Source organism: Danio rerio, chromosome 13, assembly GCF_052040795.2.
Source record: "Danio rerio strain M-AB ecotype USA chromosome 13, GRCz13ab, whole genome shotgun sequence".
NCBI classification, from domain to species: Eukaryota; Metazoa; Chordata; class Actinopteri; order Cypriniformes; family Danionidae; genus Danio; species Danio rerio.
Genome location: NC_141033.1, coordinates 11,566,989 through 11,575,938, shown reverse-complemented (window position 1 = coordinate 11,575,938; position 8,950 = coordinate 11,566,989). Strand labels below are relative to the sequence as shown.

At 36.7% G+C, this 8,950-nt stretch overlaps 1 long non-coding RNA gene across 2 annotated transcripts; it reads left to right on the top strand.

Moving 5' to 3' along the window:
- Window positions 1–3,623: 3,623 nt before the first annotated feature.
- Window positions 3,624–5,564, top strand: LOC137487332 (uncharacterized). Of its 2 annotated transcripts, none has more exons than XR_015505806.1 (4): window positions 3,624–4,066; window positions 4,141–4,252; window positions 4,718–4,813; window positions 4,906–5,564. It is a non-coding gene; the product is annotated as an uncharacterized LOC137487332 (long non-coding RNA). The 2 variants fall into 2 exon arrangements; XR_015505807.1 differs by having other exon boundaries at window positions 3,627–4,066; window positions 4,887–5,564.
- The last annotated feature ends 3,386 nt before the right edge of the window (window positions 5,565–8,950 follow it).

The window sequence follows — 8,950 nt, the reverse complement described above, 5'->3', positions numbered from 1 at the left end:
AATCTGCCCTATTAGATGATTATGGACGCATTATAAATAACCTGATTTTTTTCCCCACCCTTTTTCTGATAGGGCGACACGGCAGCCTAGTGGCTAGCATTGTTACCTCACAGCAAGAACGCCGCTGGTCCAACCACCTATTGGGCCAGTTGGCGTTTCTGTACAGAGTTTGCATGTTCTCCCCGTGTTCGCATGAGTTTTCCCCAGGTTCCCCAGTTTACCCCCACCGTCCAAAAACATACACCATAGCCAATCGAAATAAACCAAAATTATCACTTAAGACAACCTTAGTTTACACTTCTCATACTGTGACAAGCAGGGAAGTTCTCGAGACCTAAGCTCGGACTCCCCTCTCGCCCTTCTAACGGGAGGGAACCCCAGGCTCGAGGATATTATGAGCTCAGGGTTCTCTCCCGGGACAGCATGCCAATTACGCTTCATTGATCAACAGCTAAGTGTGAACTCTTGAATGAATTATTGCGTTTTTTAATTGGATGTTTTGTAATGTATGCTAAACTATGTTTATAAAATGACACATCAAAGTGTGATGCCATATTGTCATCATAAAGTGTGTCCTATGTGTTATTTTAGAAGTAGTAATGGAAACAAAATAAATTTTTGCGTAAGAGCATTTTAAGGACTGCAACCTGAAAAATGTTGAAAATAAACATCTGAACAATGTCTTGGAAATAGTAGTGGAATTGACTCAGGGTCATTAAATTATTAGTAAAAGTATTAGGTGGCTAGTAATACCACCCTTGGTGTGCTTTACTTTTTAATAACTGAGTAGCTCATCATTTTATCATTATTTTATTTACATGTGCATCTTTTAATATCAGAAATTTTATGATGCTAACATATTGGAAAGTGATTGTAGTGTGTGTTTTGGCCTGGTTGTAGGTGTTGGAGTGTGACAGTGTGTGTGTTCTTCATGTAGAGTTCCTGCCACATGTGTAAAGAGTGTGTGAGCCCTGCTGAGTCACACGTTCAGGGTGGACAGGTGTGTGTGGGCCTCTTTACAGATGACTATTGCAGACACTGCACTGCAGAACACCAGAAAAAACAAGCTTTTACGACACACACCACTGAAAGTGTCCTCTGTAGAGCGTGCGTTGACCTTTCAGTTACTGGATATACTTATGAACTTAGAATTCTGCTTCAAAAATCTCACACAGCTCATTATTAGTCTCTCACTGTGCTCTGCTGTGATCTTGATCGGCTCCTCTTCAGTCTCTTCTGCAGTTTACTGACTGTACTGTTTTATTAGACAAAATTTGTCCAGAGATTTTTCCAGAGATTTTTAATCAGGTTTACTTCAGGACTCTGGACTGGCCGTTTCATTAGTTCAGTTTTTTTTTTAACTTAAACTTCTCATTTTGCTGTGTGGCATTGTCCTACATGAAAACTTTTGTCTGACTATATGATGAACACAGTGAAGTTTGTATTCATCCTGACATGTATCTATAAAAAACTCCTGTTTTAGAAAACATCACCAAATCATGACATAATATATCTTGAGGCTTGTCGTTCTTATGAAAAAAATGGTGTGATCATATAAAAATAACATATGTATATTTTTGTTTAAAATGTCAGGATTTTTTACAAAGAATTAAGAACATTTGACTAAAATCAAGATATATATTTCACTTATTTTTTAAGCAAACTTGTGCAAATAGGCTTGATTGCGGAACCAATTAAGCTAACAAAATTGAGGATAGAAGACTTTTGTTTATTTATATGCTTATATTATATGTTTATTTTAAGAGTAGTTTAATTATGTGGTTTTGATTGAGACGCCTGCATTTGAATCTCAACAACAGCATTGCAATAATAATATTAATATCATCCACTGTGGGGCTTAATAATTTTTTTATTTTGATGTGATTTAGTAAAGTAATTTTTACAAAAAGCCTTGAAAACTGCTTAATGTAACTGCTTAAAATAATGTGTGGAATTTTATTCATTTATTCATTCATTTTCGCCTTAGTCCCTTTAATAATCCAGGGCTCGCCACAGTGGAATGAACTGCCAACTTATTCAGCATATGTATTTTGCAGTGGATGCCCTTCCAGCTGCAACCCATCAACATCCATACACACTCATTCACACTCACGGCCAATTTTTCGCTTACCCAATTGACCCATACCAGATAGGCATGGGACGATAATCGTTTTCAAGGTATAACGTGGTTTGCAAAAGTCAAGGTTTTAAAACCGCCAAAATTTTCTGTAATACTGTTCCTAAGGTATGTGTAAGATTTTTTTTTATTTACATTGTTGTTTTGTTTGACAACAGTATCTCCAGCAGAAAAAAAATATATACAAAGATGCCATTTTAAATTAGTGTGAAATTAAAAAAGAAATTAAAAAATTAAAGAAATCTGTGCTTTTGAAACAAATGAAGACAGCAGAAGTCAATGACTCGTTTGAATTATTTAGCCTGACATGTTTACTGGTCCAATATATTATAAATCTTTAAAAAAATAAAATATATTCTTATTAAAATAAATATAAGAATATAAAAAAATATAAGAATAAGAAATTTTTATATTAAAAAAAAATCTATTTTTATCCAGACATTTAAAAAGAATATATGTTAGAGCATTGAGCGCAGCATGATACCGTAAAACCATGATATATTTATCTAAGGTTATCACACCGTAAGAATCTTATATCAGCCCATGCCTATATTTTTGGACTTCTGGGGGAAATTGTAGCACCCGAAGGAAACCCATGCGAATATGGGGAAAACATGCAAACTCCACACAGAAATGCCAACTGAGGCTCCAACCGACCTTCTTGCTATGAGACAATTGTGCTACCCATTGCACCACCATGCTGCCCTGCGTAGTATTACCAGATTTTAATGTACAGTAAGTAGACAAAACATAAGATTTTTTTATATTGTTTAATGACTTTTGCACAAACATGGACCAGTTGTTCATTCAAACAACATGCTCCTCATAAAAGTTTAGTATGCACCTTTGATTGTTTTTTTTTTTTTTAAAGGTCCAGAGAGTTTTGGTCACTGCAGCGCTTTTAGTCCAAATTCTCTTAAATATTGAAAAATGATATGCTGAAATAAATCGTGTTCAGTGCTAAGCTGGTAAGCAAATCCAGCTGCAGTGTTGAGTTTTTATTGTTTTTGAATACAAATTTCTAAACAAGGCTTTTATATAAATATAAACTGCCATATAAATATGCTAACATACTTTAAAATGCCATTTATTCCTGCAATTTTTAGCATCATTACTCAATTCTCCAGTGTCACATGATCTTTCACAAATCATTCTAATATGCTGATTTAATTGTCTGACAGCATTTAATTTAATCATCAACATGAAAAATATTTGGGCTGCGTAATATTCACATAATACATTTTTACCAAATGTATCCTTGCTGAATAAAAGACTTTAGAATGGTAGTTCATATGCTATTTTTTTGCAGTGCATGCACACATAAACAGATGCATATACATGCAGTGCCTATTTGACCCCTATAAGTTCACAGCACTGCACCCAGCAAAACTGCTGACTCGCTGCTGACTAAATCCTGCCAAGACCCCTATCAACATCCCACACCCTGCTGCCCACTTATCTACAGTGGGCAGAAGTGCCACCAACAGCTGGTTCAGGGAGAAAGAAAGAGCCGACCAAACAAGTCACATCAAACGCTAGCCTTTCCTCCAACATAAATGACAGAAACAGAGAAATTCAGCAGGCCTGACTCGTTTTAATGTCATTTCGGATTGAAGTGTCGGATTGTATTGTATAATTATGTATGGCTTGATGTAGAGTCAGCTGGTGGTGAAATAAAATTCATATGGAGGAGGATTTCTATTTGACCGACTGACCTGCACATTATACATACATTGAGTGTAAATGAAATATTGATTGGGGTTTATATAATTCTCTTTATTTAAGATGAAAATGAGTGCAGGAGGGTTACGGTCACAATTAAGACAAGGATTGTTATCTCTTTTAGTCAGTTTATTCAAAACGTGGACATTTTGGCAGAAGCAGGTTAGTGATAGTTGAATGTGTGCAGTCTTGTAAGCAGTTCCTAAGGTAATCAATGGATCTTCCATCAACCACCAGAGTAAAATAGTCACTTCCCTTATTCATAGCATTTGCATCCACAGGTGAAGAGAAACAGCCAAGGGAGAAGGGAGACATCCACAGAAGAAGGCAAGTGGGGGAACAGGTGAGGTGAACCATCTGACTTCAATTCCAGCTGATGAACGACTGGTAAAGGTAAGTCTTTATAGTGAACAGTGATTGCTGGTGCAGGTGTGTGTAATTAGAACTCGGGTGATTGTGCATGGGTGTGGTGGGACGTGGCTGGAGATTGAGAGCGATGATTGGAGCTGCATGAACGAGATGGTGAGGGAGAATGCTGATTGGAGCAGCAGGAACGAGCCAGGGATGTGACAAGGGGTCATTAAGCTGTGGTCACACTGGGCTTTCCTCCCCATAGACTTACATTGTCATACACACGCGAATTAATCGGAAAAGCAGGGTTATGCGTCAAGTTTCGCTGGTTGCTACTGTGCAAAGTTCAAGCTTGATGAACTCTGACCTGCGAAATCACATCACTTGACTGCATGAGACCAATCAAAGATCAAAACATGACCTCTCTGGACAGAAATTGAAAACATTGAGCAATTGCTCGCTTTTTCAATGTCTAATCATCTTGTTTAATCCTGCCTCTTTTCAAAGCTCCGCACGACCTCGCCTCACAGCAAGAAGGTCACTGGTTCCAGACTCGGCTGGGTCAGTTGGCGTTTCTGTGTGGAGTTTGCATGTTCTTTCCGAGTGAGTTTCCTCCAGGTGCTTCGCTTTCAAGACATGTGCTATTGGTGAACTGGGTAAGCTAAATAAGTCGTAGTGTATGTGTCTGAATGCAGGAGTGTATGGATGTTTTCCAGCGATGGGTTGCAGCTGGAAGGGCATCCGCTGTATAAAACATATACAGCGAATTTAACATCTATTCTGAATGTAACTGGGAGCCATGACCTGAGGACAGGTGTGATGTGATCTGATTTCCTGGTTCTGGTCAGAATCCTGGCTGCAGCGTTCTGGATGAGTAAGTAGTAGCAGTAAGTAATATTACTTGTCTCTAAATCACTACATGGTCTACGACCTCAATATATTACAGATATGCTCACTGAATACAAACCTAACAGATCACTCAGATCTTTAGGATCAAATAAACTAGAAATTCTAAGAGTTCAGTCAAAGCAGGGTGAATCAGCTTTCAGCTACTGCACCCCTCGCTGCTGGAATCAGCTTCGAGAAATAATCAGATGTGCTTCAACATTAGGCACATTCAAATCAAGACTGAAAACACATCTGTTTAGCTGTGCCTTTACTAAAATGAACACTGTGCTATGTCCGACAGATCACAATATTATGTCTTTCTTTTCTTTTTTATTCTTTTAAAAAACAGTTTTGACACAATTTTATCTGTTTTTTAATCACTTTTATTCCTGTTTAATTAAAGCTCTTTGAATTGCCACACTGTATGAAATGTGCTATACAAATAAACTTGCCTTGCCCTGCCTGATGACTGAATTAATAACTTCATTTGAAACTACATACAATAAGATGTATGTAAAAATTTGAATAAATATTTACCAATTATTTTTTTTACATTTAATAAATGCTGCCTTGATGAACTGAATTTTCTTAATGAAAAAAAAAACATTAATAAAACTGACCCCAAACTATCAAACGGTAGTGTGTGTGTGTGTGTGTATATATATATATATACACAGAGAGAGAGAGAGAGAGAGAGAGAGAGAGAGAGAGAGAGGGTCATGGGCCCTTGATAATGTCTGTGGGGGGCCCCAAAATGTGTGGGCCCTTAGAATCGTCCTAACTCCCCCCCAAAGCCCCAGAACCCACGCACCCCCCCTCCCCGACCCCCTCGCCGCACCAAGGCACACTCTCTCGCACCTACATGCAATACACACACACAGAAACGTGCATACAGAGACACACACTCGCACACAGACAGATATACAGTACTTACTCTCTCACAGTCAAACACACATGCACTCACGCACACAGACACACTTAATCTCCTGCACACACATACATGCACACACTCTCTCGCACACTCACACACACAGACACACTTACTTATTCACACACATATGCACACACAGACAGTAACTCACTCTCTCACACGCACACTTCCACACACACACACACACACACACACACACGCACACACACACACACACACACACACACACACACACACACACACACACACACACACACATATACACACACTCACTTATCCTCACCTACTTGCACATACAGACAAACACACACTCACTCCCACATACACAGACATGTACACTCAGACACATGCACACACACACACACATGCATAGCACACACTCACTCTAATCTCACACACACACACACAAACACTGACACAGACACTAACATGTACACACACACACACACACACACACACACACTCATTCACTCAGACAGACTCAGACTAAGCCGAGGTTGCGTGGTCTTTTGTTGTGGGACGCGGGGCGCATGCAGAGCCCCTCTCTCTCTCTGTCAGACTGGAGCACCACTGTATTGTCTGAAGGGCCGCGACGGGCCGCTTGTTGCTTGCCTTCTGTCTGCGTGCTCCACAATGACGGCCTTTTCAGCCACAGACAACTGAAAGAAAGAAGACGTCGTCCCTCCTGCCTGCTTTTCTCACCTTTTATCTGCTCAGCCCTTGTACTCTTTTCTTTTTTTCCCTTCCTTTTCACTTTCATGTACGGCTTAATGTGCCTTTCATTCCTTTAACGTTCTTTACATCTTAACTGCCGACCGCTGTGGTCTTCAGTGGAAATGTACCAAATTTGGTCTTCTGTTAATAAAATGTTGAAATTATTTGGATTACACATGCTCTTATACTCTGGCCTATGTATATATATATATATATATATATATATATATATATATATATATATATATATATATATATATACTGTATGTACACTCACCGGCCACTTTATTAGGTACACCTTACTAGTACCGGGTTTGGACCCCCTTTTTCCTTAATCCTTCATGACATAGATCAACACTGGTACTGAAAAATTCCTCAGAGATTTTGGTCCATATTGACATGACTGCATCCCGCAGTCCCTGCAGATTTGTCAGCTGCACATCCATGATGCAAATCTCCCGTTCCACATCGCAAAGGTGCTCCATTGGATTGAAATCTGGTGACTGTGTAGGCCATTTGAGTACAGTGAACTCATAGTCATGTTCAAGAAACCAGTTTGCGATTCGCCATGGCCAAGTTGGCCATAGTGTATGAACATGTGAATGAGTGTGTATGGGTGTTTCCAAGTTATGGGTTGCAGCTGGAAGGGCATCCGCTGTGTAAATCATGTGCTCGATAAGTTGGCAGTTCATTCCACTGTGGCGACCTCTAAAATAGACTAAGCTGAAGGAAAATGATTGAATGATAGATTAAAATCTAGTATGTTGCAAAATGTTTTAATGAAATTATAATTTGTTAATTGTTAATGTTTTCTCAGCTGTTTGGCCATTTTAAAAATGTATTTAACAAAGTGGTGGGATGAGTTAGTGTGTGCTTTTCTAGTCCAATGTCTCATTTATCGTTTTGTCTCATGCTATGTTAATAATTTTAAGTTTCCAAAATACACAAAGCAATAAAATAAAAATTTTAATATTAGTCTTCATACTTAATAATGTACATATTAATGTTTAATTGAATTTTAACTGAATGTGTTAATTGAAAATTAACGTTGATTTCAATAGTTTATTAATCATTTACTAACTCATTCTTAATGATCCTAAATACCCTCAACTACTCTTAAATACAACTGGTTTGTAAATAATGCGATACTTAATTTAGTAATGAAAAATAAATCATTTACTAAGTATGAAAATAAAATTATTAAGCACATTTTAAATGTGGTTATAAGTCAAGAATAGAGCATTTGTAGCTGCAGTTATAAACTGTTTATTAATGTAGAGTTAATGCTTAACGGATAATGAATTCACTATTTGCTAATGCTTAATAAATGATTTATAGTGTGTAGCTATTATAAAGTGTTACCAAATTTTTTCTTCTTTTTTAAATATTTCCCAAATAATGTTTAACAGAGCAAGGAGATTTTCACAGTATGTCTCATAATATTTTTTCTTCTTGAGAAAGTCTTTTTTTTTTTTTCGGCTAAAATAAAAGCAGTTTTTAATTTTTTAAAACCATTTTAAGGACAAAATTATTAGCCCCTTTTAAGCAATTTTTTCGATAGTCTATAGAACAAACCATCGTTTTACAATAACTTGCCTAATTACCCTAACCTGCCTAGTTAACCTAATTAACCCAGTTAAGCCTTTAAATGTCACTCTAAGCTGTATAAAAGTGTCTTGAAAAATATCTAGTAAAATATTATTTACTGTCATCAGGGCAAAGATAAAATAAATGAGTTATTAGAAAATGAGTTAAAAAAAGAATTAGAAAAAAAATCTTCTCTCTGTTAAACATAAATTGGGGAAAAAACTATATATATATATATATATATATATATATATATATATATATATATATATATATATATATATATATATATATATATATATACATACATACATACATATATATACATGTATGTATGTATGTATGTATGTATGTATGTATGTATGTATGTATGTATGTATGTGTGTATGTATGTGTGTATGTGTGTATGTATGTGTGTATGTATGTGTGTATGTATGTATGTATGTATGTATGTATGTATGTATGTGTGTGTGTATGTATGTATGTATGTATGTATGTATGTATGTATGTAATATATATATATATATACATACATACATACATACAATGGGGAGAACAAGTATTGAACACGTCATCATTTTTCTCAGAAAACATTTCTAAAGGTTTACAAATTAAGTTAT